Here is a 12,237-nt window from a genome sequence, read left to right on the forward strand (position 1 = left end):
TCTTTAAGAGTATGAATAGTTGAATGAGTACCTTTACAAAAAAGGATCAAGTCATCAACAAAACAAAGATTTATAAATTTTAGACTTTTGCACATAGGGTGATATCTGAAAGAAGGGTTAAGAGTAGCAAGTTGAAGCCTCCTAGTCATATATTCCATTATAAGCACAAACAAAAGAGGAGACATAGGATCTCCCTGACACAGCCCTTTCTTGCCCTTGAATTTACCTTGAACTCTACCATTCATGAGCAAAGAGTAAGAAGTATTCCGCACACAAACCATTATCCATCCTATAAATTTCATAGGAAAGCAAAGAGCCTTTAAAAGATCCTCTAGGAATTGCCAATCTACCGTGTCGTAAGCCTTACTTAAGTCAATCTTGATAGCACATCTTGGGGAAGTAGTAGCCCTCCCATAGGTTTTGATAAGGTCCTGAAAAATCATGACGTTATGAGCTATTGAACGACCCCTTATAAAAGCTCCCTGGTTCGGCTGAATAAGATCAGGAAGAACTAAAGCCATTCTCGAACATAAAAGCTTGGCAATACATTTATACAAAGTTGAACAACAAGCAATTGGCCTATAGTCTATTGCTCGAGAAGGATTTGCCACCTTAGGGACCAATGACAGAGAAGTTTCATGAAGATTTGAAGGAAAGCACCCTGTTTCAAAGCATTGACTTATAGCAGAGCACACTTCATCCCCTATATCCTGCCAGACAGCCTTGAAAAAACCATAACCAAACCCATCTGGTCCCGGGGATTTAGTGATGGGAATACCAAATAATGCATTACGAATTTCCTTATAAGAAAAAGGTTTAAAAGCATTATTTGATGATCTACCGAGAGTTTTGGACCCAGCGCTATACAATCCAAATTAATTCTGCCTGTAGCTGAACTCGGGCTCCCCAAATAGCCTCTAAAATGCTCAACAAAGTGAGAAACAACTTCAGAAAAATTGTCTACCAGATTATCTTGATCATTGACAAAGGAAGCAATACCATTATCTGCTCTACGCTTCTTCAGATAAGCATAGAAAAAAGAAGTATTCATATCACCCTTCTTTAACCAGTTAATTTTACTTCTTTGGGTCAAGAAACTGTGGTACATTTTTTCCTGAACTAAAAAAGCTTCAGCAGCTTCCTGCACTTCTTTCTGAAACCTAAACTCAGCGGATTAGCTTGAGCAATAAGTTGAGCTTCTTGGTAATTTCCTTTAGCCTTGTGATAGCTCAAACCAATGTCACCAATATTATTTTGGTTAAAAGCTTTTAACCTATGCTTCAACCTCAAGGTCTTTAAATAAATTGCCCTTAACCCAGTAGCCTTAATAGGCATCTTCGAGCTGTTCCTAACCACCTCAGTAAAGTGGTGATGATCTGCCCAAAAGTTGTAAAATCTGAATAACTTAATACTCAAATTCACCTTAGGCAGATTGTTAACAACACAAGAGCAGTGGTTTAAGACTACTTCCCATCTAAAAATATCATTAGCATGAGGAAAAAGATCAAGCCAAGCCTCGTTCATAAAAACATGGTCAATTTTAGAATAGATTCTAGCTGGACCATTTTTATTATTAGTCCAAGAGAAAAAAGAACCTAAACTCCTGAGAGGAACAACATGAGCCTCCTCAAGCCAACAAAGAGAGTCAGACAATTCTACAGCTGAGATTGGGTTCCCACCAGCTCTATCCATACCAGAAAAAGGGGCATTGAAGTCCCCTAAAATAATCCATGCTTCATTCAAGAGGGATAGCCGTTGTAACCCATCCCATAAACTCCTTCTACCTTCTATTGAATTAAGCCTATTATCCGAAAAACAGGCATGGATGACATGGCAAACATTTGGTACACGTGGCCGACACCTGGCGGAAGTCTTGTTCGACCATCGACCAGAAAGATTTCCGTGGCACAACGCTCAATCGTTATATACGACCAGCTTGGTCGTATACTCGTTATATTTGGAGAAAATCTTATGCAGTTATGATCATATCCGAAATTATCTCCCATGATTTCCTGAGTATTCGATTATTTAGGAAAGAATATCTGTAACAAATTAATGTAATCTTCCTTGAGCCTATAAATAGAGAAAAATGGCTCAAGGAAGGGACTTTTGACTTTCTAATTACTGGAGATTAGAGATTTACGAGTGAATTAGAGCTATCACATTCGATATATTGTTTTGTTCTTCAGAGGTTGGTGAAACTCATTGAACCCTAGTTCTTTGATCACTCCTTTGAAATATTATATCAATAATAGCTCAAGTGGACATAGGTTATTACCAGATTCTGGGGCCGAACCACTATAAATTCTTGTGTGCTTTACTGTTTTTGTCATTATTCTCATTTCAACATATCTGTCTACATCAAGCATTTTTTACTCCGTGTCAGTTGACCTAAATCAGGGTCAACATTCTGGTGCTTTCATTGAGAGCTTGATATAATATTGTTGAACTATCAATGGTGAAAACAACAAAGAAGACTGGACAGGCGGCTAGCGCTGCACCATCTCAACCGCCTCCACCTCCAAATGTGACCGAAAACGAGCCACATTTGGAATTCGATGAGGAAGAATTGGATTCCGAGACGCTGAGGAATACCCTGGGGGTATTGCCGAATGAACTGGCCAGTCTGAGGGCTAGCCAAGAAAGTTGTTCTGAGGTTATGGCGCGGCAACAACAAGAAATTGAGCGACAACGCCAGGAATTAAGTGAAAGACAGGCGGAGATGGACCATCGCTAGAGGGAGGCCATGGCAGCCCTCGAAGTAGCCTTACAGTTGGCTAGAAATCAGGCTGTACCTGCCTCACAGCCTGATCAACCTACAAATGGGCCACCCCAAAGGGGTTCTAATCCTAGCCCGCCGATCCAGCCCTCGAGCCCCCAAAGGCATGAGCAACCACTGATGCCTCAGGAAGATGTCCCGCTGAGGGATCCTGAAGCGCAGCCTCCATCCTAGGCTGGTCACGGAAATCCCCCGCAGTTAAGGCAGAATAAGGCCGGGCAGTAGCCCCGCAGTCCTAGACGCCATAGGGGCGAAGAGCCGAACCCACCGAGCAGAGGGCAGCGTCCTTCTGGTAACAGAAGGAACTCGAAGACAGGCTCTATGGTCCGGGGCCCCCCACGGCATGACAATGCATGGGGACCCACCGACCAACGCAGGCCACCCTCTAACGCTCGGGACATTCCAGCCCGAGGAGGCAACCGAGGGAACAGTCAATCCCACCATGGCTAGTCAAGGTTCAGAGATGGCCATGGTTATAATGAGGCCGATTCAGGCAGAGGAAATGTCGGTCGAAGAAATGGAGAGAGAGGTGGGGGCAGAAGCCCACCACCTAGGGAAGACCAACCTGAGAGACGCGATGCTGGGGGGCAGCCCAGACAAAACAACATCTTCAACCGGCTCGGTTCAAGTGAGCAGCGGCAAAGAGACGAGGATTTAAGAGACGTACTCAATGATCGCCGAGAACGGCACAACGAGTACGTTCCTCCAGCACCAGAGGCCCCGGCAATTCCCAAAGTCGTGCAAGCCCAAATAGACGCCCTGAACCAAGCAGTACAACAGCTGGTCGGGGGACAGACGTCTCACATCGAGTACGATAGGAGAAGAGGCACTCCTTTCGTTCAAAGGATAGTTATGGCATAAACTCCTAGAAAGTTTAAGATGCCTACGCTTCCAAAATTTGACGGGTATGGTGACCCGGTATCTCATGTCAACAAATTTGAGATACAAATGGACATTCAGAAAGTGTCTGAAGACGCTCGGTGCAGGATCTTCCTGCAACACTTTCTGACGCTGCACAGGAGTGGTTTTTCAAATTCCCTCCTGCAAGTATTGTTTCTTGGGAGATGTTCGTAAAAGAATTTTACAGGCAATTCTATGCGGGTCATGTGCACCCAACTGAGGCGAATCAGCTGGTCGAGATACGCCAGTAAGAGGGAGAGCCACTGAAGGATTACGTCCAGTGCTTCATGCGAGCAGCGGCTGGAGCCAAAACAGTGGGTGAAGAGGGCAAAATGATGGCCCTGACTGCGGGAGTTAGGTGCCACACGCCTTTGTGGAGTAGCCTCAGAAAGCATGGCGTCAAGACTACTCAAGAGTTTTTAGATCGAGTTGATCCTTATATCAAGCTCGAAGATGCCATCGCCAGTGAAGGGAAACCCCCAAGCAAAGATAAGGGGACTGCTGAGCCCGCCAAAGCCGCCAATGGATCAAAACCAACGGCAACGAAAAAGGCAACGGGAACGGCAATGGCAATGGCAAGAATGGGGGGAAACGACCGCATAATGAGCCTTCCACCTCTGACAATAAACGAGCCAAGGGTAATCGTTATGAACATCGGTTCACTAACTACACTGCCCTTATTGAGTCTTGGGGAGAGGTGTATCAGGCCACGAGTTCTAGTGTGCCTTACAAAAAACCTGCTCCCATTCGAAAAGATATCTCGAAGAGAGACACTACTAAGTTATGTTGTTATCATAACGACTACGGACATGATACAAATGAATGCAACCAACTGAAGGACGAAATCGAGTTCCTTATTAGACAAGGACACTTGAGAAGATATGTACGGGCCTCGGGAAATTCCCAATGAGAGGCTCCAGGTGGCAACGAGCATGCGCCTGCACGCCAACACTCGCCACCTTTGCAGCCTGACCCCATAGCTGGCACTTTACTCAGCATCTGCGAAGGCCCGCACCTCGCGGGAAGTAGTGGAAAGGCGAGGGAACGATATGCTCGGACCCTACGTCACGACCAGGACATCGAGATGATGAATGTGGAGGACAGGGCATCAAAGAAGGCTCGTTAAAGAGGATGGTGAGATAACCTTCTCTGATAGCAACTCCTAGCATGTCCGGTTCCCACATTCCGATCCGTTGGTCGTGGACGTTCAAATCGCCAACATGATGGTGAAAAGAGTACTAGTTGATACAGGAAGTTCAGTAAACATCCTGTACAAATATTTGCTGGAACGCATGAAATTGTCCGTCAAGGACTTGGAGCCCTGCAACCAAACAATTTACGGCTTCTCAGGCAAGGGACTTGCCCCAGCAGGGTCAATCAGACTTCCAGTCACAGCAGGTACAGCGCCTGCTACCAGGACATTGCTCGCTACTTTTATAGTATTCTATCGTCCTTCGACGTACAATGCTATCATTGGAAGGCCCATACTGGTTGATCTTCGAGCCGTCACCTCAGTATGGTACTTGGCCATGAAACTCCCAACAGACGCAGGGGTAGGATGCATGTTGGAAATAAGAGAGAAGCAAGGGAGTGCTACAATGCCTCAGTTACAAAGGCGAAGAAAGGAACATCGAAGAGCACTCCCCCAAATAGGTTGCAAATGGCTATTGATATACAAGCCCAATCCGGTGATGGAGTCACCAAATAGGGTGTTGCCCAAAGTGAGGATAGGGATTTAGATCATCGCTTTGGGGATTTTGAGGAAGATGTTGGACCCGTCGAGGACCTGGAAGAGGTCCAACTTGACGAAAAAGACCCGAACAAAGTTGTGAAGGTCGGGAGAAACTTAGAAGCAACAATGAAGCATGCACTGGTGGAATTTTTGCGAAAGAACCAGGAAGTCTTTGCCTGGTCACACAAAGACATGGTTGGGATAGATCCTGCAGTTATCAGCCATGTTCTGAACGTTGACAAGAGTTTTCCACCCATGCAACAGAAAAGAAGGCTGCTCGATAAGGATAGATCGAAAGCCTTAAAAGAGGAAGTTGAAAGATTAAAGGAGAATGGGTTCATCAGGGTGGCTTTTTATCCGTCATGGGTCTATAATCCAGTACTGGTTCCCAAGCCTAACGGCAAATGGAGAACCTGTGTGGATTTCATAGACCTCAATAAAACCTGCCCAAAGGATTGCTTCCCACTCCCAAGGATCGACCAGCTGGTTGATGCAACTGCAGGACATGAGATCCTCTCCTTCATGGATGCATACTCAGGATACAATCAAATCAGTATGCATCCACCTGACGAGGATCACACTAGCTTTCGGACCGACACGGGGTTATATTGTTATAAAGTAATGCCCTTCGGACTGAAAAACGTTGGTGCGACTTACCAGCGATTGGTCAACCACATGTTTAAGGAGTTTATCAGAGTAAACATGGAGGTGTACGTGGACGACATGCTGGTAAAGTCAAAAAAGGCAGAAGGACATGTGAAGGATTTACAGGAGTGTTTCGATGTGCTGAACAAGTACCAGATGAAATTAAATACTCTAAAATGTTCCTTCGGAGTAGGATCAGGGAAATTTTTGGGGTTCATTATTAATTCAAGAGGAATCGAGGCCAACCCCGACAAGATAAAAGCCCTGATCGACATAAAATTTCCAATGAAAATCAAGGATGTGCAAAGTTTAACTGGAAGAATTACCGCACTAAGTAGATTCATTTCCAAGTCGACGGATAAATATGTCCCTTTCTTCAATCTACTTAGAGGCAACAAGAAATTCAAATGGACAGGAGACTACGAGCAGGCTTTCCAGGCCTTAAAGGCCCACATGGCACAGCCTCCTGTTTTATCAAAACCCATGGACAGAGAAACTTTGTTCATTTACCTGGCGATCACCGAATTTGCTGCTAGTGCGGTACTAGTACGAGAAGAAGAAGGCGTACAAAAGGCGGTTTACTATGTAAACAAGAGGTTAATCAGGGCAGAGTTGAGGTATCCTCCCATCGAAAGATTAGCCTATTGCTTAATCTTGGCCTCAAGGAAGTTACGTCCTTACTTCCAAGCCCATCCCATCACAGTCTTAACCGACCAGCCCCTTCGGCAAGTTCTGCAAAAACCAGAGGCGGCTGGACGTTTATTAAAATGGGCAGTCGAACTCGGGCAGTTCGATATCACATATTCACCGCGAGTAGCAGTAAAAAGACAAGTCTTGGCTGATCTTATTGCTGAATTTACTGAGCTCCCAGACAACGAGCAGTGCAAAAAGCCTAGCGCGCCTGAGCCCCAAGTCAAAGCTCCTTCGTGGAGGTTATTCACGGATGGATCGTCCAACGAATCTCACGCAGGAGCAGGAGTGATATTGATAACGTCGGAAGGGCATCGATTTCACTGCGCTATTAGGTTCGATTTCACCGCATCGAACAATGAGGCTGAATATGAAGCACTCCTCACAGGACTAAGGTTAGCCAAAGACATGAATATAAAAAGTGCTTGATATCTACAGTGATTCACAGCTGGTAGTGAATCAGGTCTTAGGGGAGTATCAAGCACGGGGCCTCAAAATGGTGGTCTATTTAAACAAAACTAGAGATTTGTTGGCGCAATTCGAGAAGTATACCCTCCAGCAAATAACTCGGGATCAGAAAAGCAATAAGAAAATGCAGACGCCTATTTAAACAAAAAGCAAACGCAGACGCCTTAGCCAAACTCGCAAGTGCGAAGGATGCTGACACCTTAAATATAGTGCCAGTAGAAAGATTATGCGAGTCGAGCATACGAGCGGATGAGACCAATATGGAAATCCGGATGGAAGATACATGGATGGCACCCTACTTGGAATATCTTACGAATGGTGTACGACCAGCAGATAGAAACAAAGCCAGAACTCTTCAAAGACAGTCTGCTAGGTATATACTGGTCGATGGTGTCCTTTACTGAAGAGGATACTCCATGCCATTGCTCAGATGCATTACACCAGAAAAGGCTAAAGAGCTCATGAGGGAAGTACATGAAGGCTTCTGTGGGGATCACGCTGGGGGGCAGAGCTTGTCAAAAAAGATTCTGAGGCATGGTTATTTCTGGCCAACTATGAACGAAGATTCAATGGAGTTTGTGCGAAAATGCGATAAGTGTCAAAGATTTTCGAAGATCCCACGCGCAGCTCCCAACGAATTAAAGCAGATGCAGAGTCCTTGGCCTTTCACAGTATGGGGTATCGATTTGATTGGATCCCTGCCGACGGGAAAGGGTGGAGTAAAATACGCAGTCGTAGCAGTCGACTACTTCACCAAATGGGCCGAAGCTGAGCCGCTCACTACCATAACAACCAAGAAATTTCTTGACTTTGTCATCAAGAACATTGTTTGCCGATATGGTTTACCTCAAAAAATTGTCTCAGACAACGACACCCAGTTTGACAGTGACTTATTCACAGACTTCTGCGAGAGACATGGAATCGTCAAAAGCTTTTCTTCAGTTGCGCATCCACAAGAAAATGGGCAAGTTGAAGCAGTGAATAAAACACTCAAAGATACCTTGAAGAAAAGGCTCGAAGACGCTAAAGGAGCATGGCCAGAACAGCTGCCTGAAGTGCTCTGGTCGTATAGAACTTCTCACCGAATAACGACAGGTCATACCCTGTTCTCCTTAGCGTATGGGTATGAAGCTATGTTACCTGTCGAGTTAGATCCTCCCTCACATCAAAGAATTACATACGACCAGGACCAGAATAGCCAACTGATGATGGAGTCCCTGGACTCACTTGAAGAGAAACGGGAAAAAGCCCAACTCCGAGTAGCTGCGTACTAGCAAAAAGTCGCCCGGTATTTTAACTCAAAGGTGAAAGAAAGAAAGTTCAACGTCGGAGATCTAGTACTTCGACGAATTTTCTTAAACACCCGCGACCCAACTGCTGGAGTACTCGGACCAAACTGGGAAGGACCTTACCAGATTGAGGAAGTCCTTCATCTAGGCACCTACAAGCTTGCATGCTTAAATGGAGATCTCGTTCCACGCTATTGGAACGGAGAACACCTGCGCAAGTATTACCAATAAACAGTCCTTTTTAAAGGACTGGCTTGTATTAATTTTTACTTTTTACAAGTTTTGAAAAAGGGTTAGCCACGTTGTATGGCTAATTGCTTATAAGTGTAAGATCTTTTTAAGATCACTCGTAAAGACATGTTTAGTCCATTTTTAATACGAGAATTATAAGGGACTGTGCGCAGCCAGTCATTCTTGCCAACCTTTGTAAATTTATTTTTACAAGTATTTGTTCATTACGTGTGTTGTTTTGCTGTATTATAAAGTGTTGCATTTCCTACCGAGCAGTAATGTTCATATAGGTCGTGGTCAAGGCAAGTGACCAAGGACCTAAAGCTCCTTGATCACTTGGGGGGCATAAAAGGTACATCGATATCAAAGCATACCAAGAGGTATGTAAACACATGAACAAAATAAGTGAAAGAATGCTACGGTACTTAGAGTATTTTTCAAAATTTATATTTTGTTAAATCAAGCCAAAGTACTATGCTAAATTTGGTCATGCGAACAGATGTTATAATAGACAGAAATATTATAATATCATAAGGCATTCTTTTACACCGCGAGCAGTACTGCTCGGATGTAATTGTTTAATTAAAAGTAAAAAGCTGCCATTGCAGCAACAAAAACAAATTGTCTTTACAACGCGACCCATGGGCCATGAAAACAAAATAAAAAGAGAAAAATTCTTAAGGAGCCGGAGGGTTGGGAGGAGTGCCTTGGTCAGCCGAAGGACCAGCTTCAGCATCAACACCATCAATCCCCCCTGCTAGGGAGATCTCTGGAGAGGCAGGCACTTTGGCCTTTTCTTCTTCTTCCAGCCGGATGGGGCACTGCGCCATCAGAGTCCTCTTCAAACATTCAGACAGGTAGTCGAAGTTAGCCTCTCGATTATGCTTCCAGAATTCATAGAAGCAGAGGTGAGTGGCCTCCTTGTACTTCTTTAAATTCTTGGCCCCGGCCTCCTCGAGCTCCTACACTAGTGTTTCAAGCTCCCCCATCTCCTGCCTACTGACGATCAGATCAAGCTCAAGCTGAACACATGCTTGAGTGTTGAACCTGGCGCTTTCCCTGAATTTTTCCCGGGATTCGTTGGCTTTCTTCAGGGCATCTTGGGCATCCAGAAGCTCCTTGGTGAGAGTAGCTTTGTCCTCGGACAGTTGTTCTTTCTGTTTGGACAGCTCCTTATTCTCCTCGAGCAGCTTGTTGTTGTCAGCCTCAAGTGATTGCTTAGTCTCGGCAAGCCTGGAGTCAAAGTTCTTTCCCCGAGAAACCAACGCCTCAACACGGCGCCAGCCAGCAGTTAAAGTTAGCAGCCCCTGAAGACAGAGAATAAGATAAAGTAAGGACAAGAAATCATAAATAAATGATAAAGTAAACAGGAGATAACTTACGCTAACTATCTCATTCAGCCCTCTGTTGACGACCTGATCAGCCTTCATGGAGGCAGTTTCAGTAATGGCTGCCTGGCTACGTCTGTGCTTGGAGAGCTTATATATCCTCTCCCTGGCTAAACCGACCACGAAGCTGGGCAGGGAGCCCTCGGGCGAGGTGTTCAATGCCTCCTTGTCAGAAACCTTAGAAGAGGGCTGTGGATCAGCAGGAGTGGGAGTCGTCTGCTTGGGGGAGAGCGGAGGTGGTGAGTTCTCCTTTGAGGGGGTAGTGACTGGAACATCGTCTGTTCGAGCCTTCATCGAGGGAGTCTTGCTGCTTTCCCCTCGAGCCCTCTTGCTATCCTTCTTCGGGACAGAAGAGGCAGCGGTAGCCTGGTAGTGCTCAAAAACATCTTCAGAGTCCATATCTGCACAAAAGGAAGCAACGCAAGCAGTAAGACTAAATGGTCATGCAGGATAAAAGAATGAAAGTAAAAGGATTACAAGTAAAGTACCCGCGCTACAACTACTGGTCGTAACATTATTTACTGAACTACCTACTGCCTGGAAGAAATCTGAATTTAAGGAGGGAGCATTCTTAAAATTGTCATCCCCATCAAATATATGAGAGGGAATTGGCAAATGATTTAAAAGTGAGATTATTATACCGTTTTCATCCAAAAAGTCGTCACAAAGTTCGATAGGCTCAGCAGCCTTTTGTTTTCCTTTGCCCTCGGGGGCCAAGGGTTTCTCTGTTCGGTGAGGGACGGTAGGTTCCCTAATCGTAACCCCAGTTGGTCTCCTCCGCGGAGGAGACGCTTGGGGTTGCTACTTGGGTTCCATTTCAGCTTGGGCATTATCCGCCGAAGGTTCGCTCGTCGCTGGTTGGGGATTCCAGAGGCCGGCCAACCTAAGGTTAGCCTCAGTACTAAATTTTTGACACTCTTATCAGCATTCGACATGCTGGCTAAGAGTGTCGCCCTTGACTCCATCCCTGGAGTTGGGATTGGACGTAACCATGGACCTGGAACACAATGAAATGTCAAGACATTGTGGTAGAAAAACACTAAGCGAAGAAGCTAGTGACGTAAGAATTTTTACCTCCTCGGGTGAAGGCCAAGTTTTCTGCGGCTAAGTCGGTAGTAAGGAAGTATTCTTGGTGATACCTCCCCACGTTGGAGATGTGAGTAGTGTCAGACAGGAAAGTGCGCCCGGTTTCTTGGTTACAAAAGTGGAAGAACCCCGTGCCTTCTTGGTTAGGGTTGGACTTAAGGTCAAAAAGAAAGTTGACCTCGTGGGGAGTGGGTTCTGGCCATTTTTTGAGTTTGTAAAGGATATAGAGTGCGGCCAGCATTCTATATCCATTTGGGGTAATTTGAAAGGGGGCAACTCCAAAGTAATTTGCCACCCCCTGAAAGAATGAGTGAAGAGGCAAAGTGGCACCTGCCTCAATATGAAACCGCGACCAGGCGCTGTAGGCCCCACCTGGCAAGTTGGCCCTCTGGTCGAGGGAAGGTTTAACCAGGGTCACCCCTGTCAGTTTGTACTTATTAAAGTAGTTGGCGATCATCCTGATCGTCACTCTACTCTGGGGAACAACATGCCACTCGACATCCGGCTAAGCAGCGTGTCGAGGACGGGCATGCCGTTGTACATTGGCGTCAGGAACGTTTTCGCCTCGACCACTGGTCGATGGGGCATCAGCAGTAGGCTGGCATGAGGAGTTAGGGATTTTCCTTTTTTGAGCTTTAGTTTTTGTTCGAGCCATTCTTTGGGTTGGAACTGGAGAAGTGTTTGGGCTAAGGCGAGAGAAAGGGATATCTGGTATCAGAGTAGAGGGGTTTTCTTCTCCTTCAAGCAGCTGAGCTAGGAGGTCGTCTTCAATGGGTCTTTCTCCTCCCCAAGGGTCTTGCATATGAACTGCAAACAGACAAAGGAGGAGATAAGACACATAGCCTGGAGAGTTACATGGGAGATTGGGATAACGTTGCTCGCGTCTATTGACCAGCAACATCCTACCCATACACTAAATTTGGTGCTAGCAATTTGAAAAACGGATCCAAAAAGGAAATAAAACGTTTTCTGAAAAGAAAAATTTTCAACTCCTAAAGGGCGGGAAAAAACCCAGTTTTTTTAACTAGC

The sequence above is a fragment of the Humulus lupulus genome, chromosome X, assembly GCF_963169125.1.
Source record: "Humulus lupulus chromosome X, drHumLupu1.1, whole genome shotgun sequence".
Classification (NCBI taxonomy): Eukaryota; Viridiplantae; Streptophyta; class Magnoliopsida; order Rosales; family Cannabaceae; genus Humulus; species Humulus lupulus.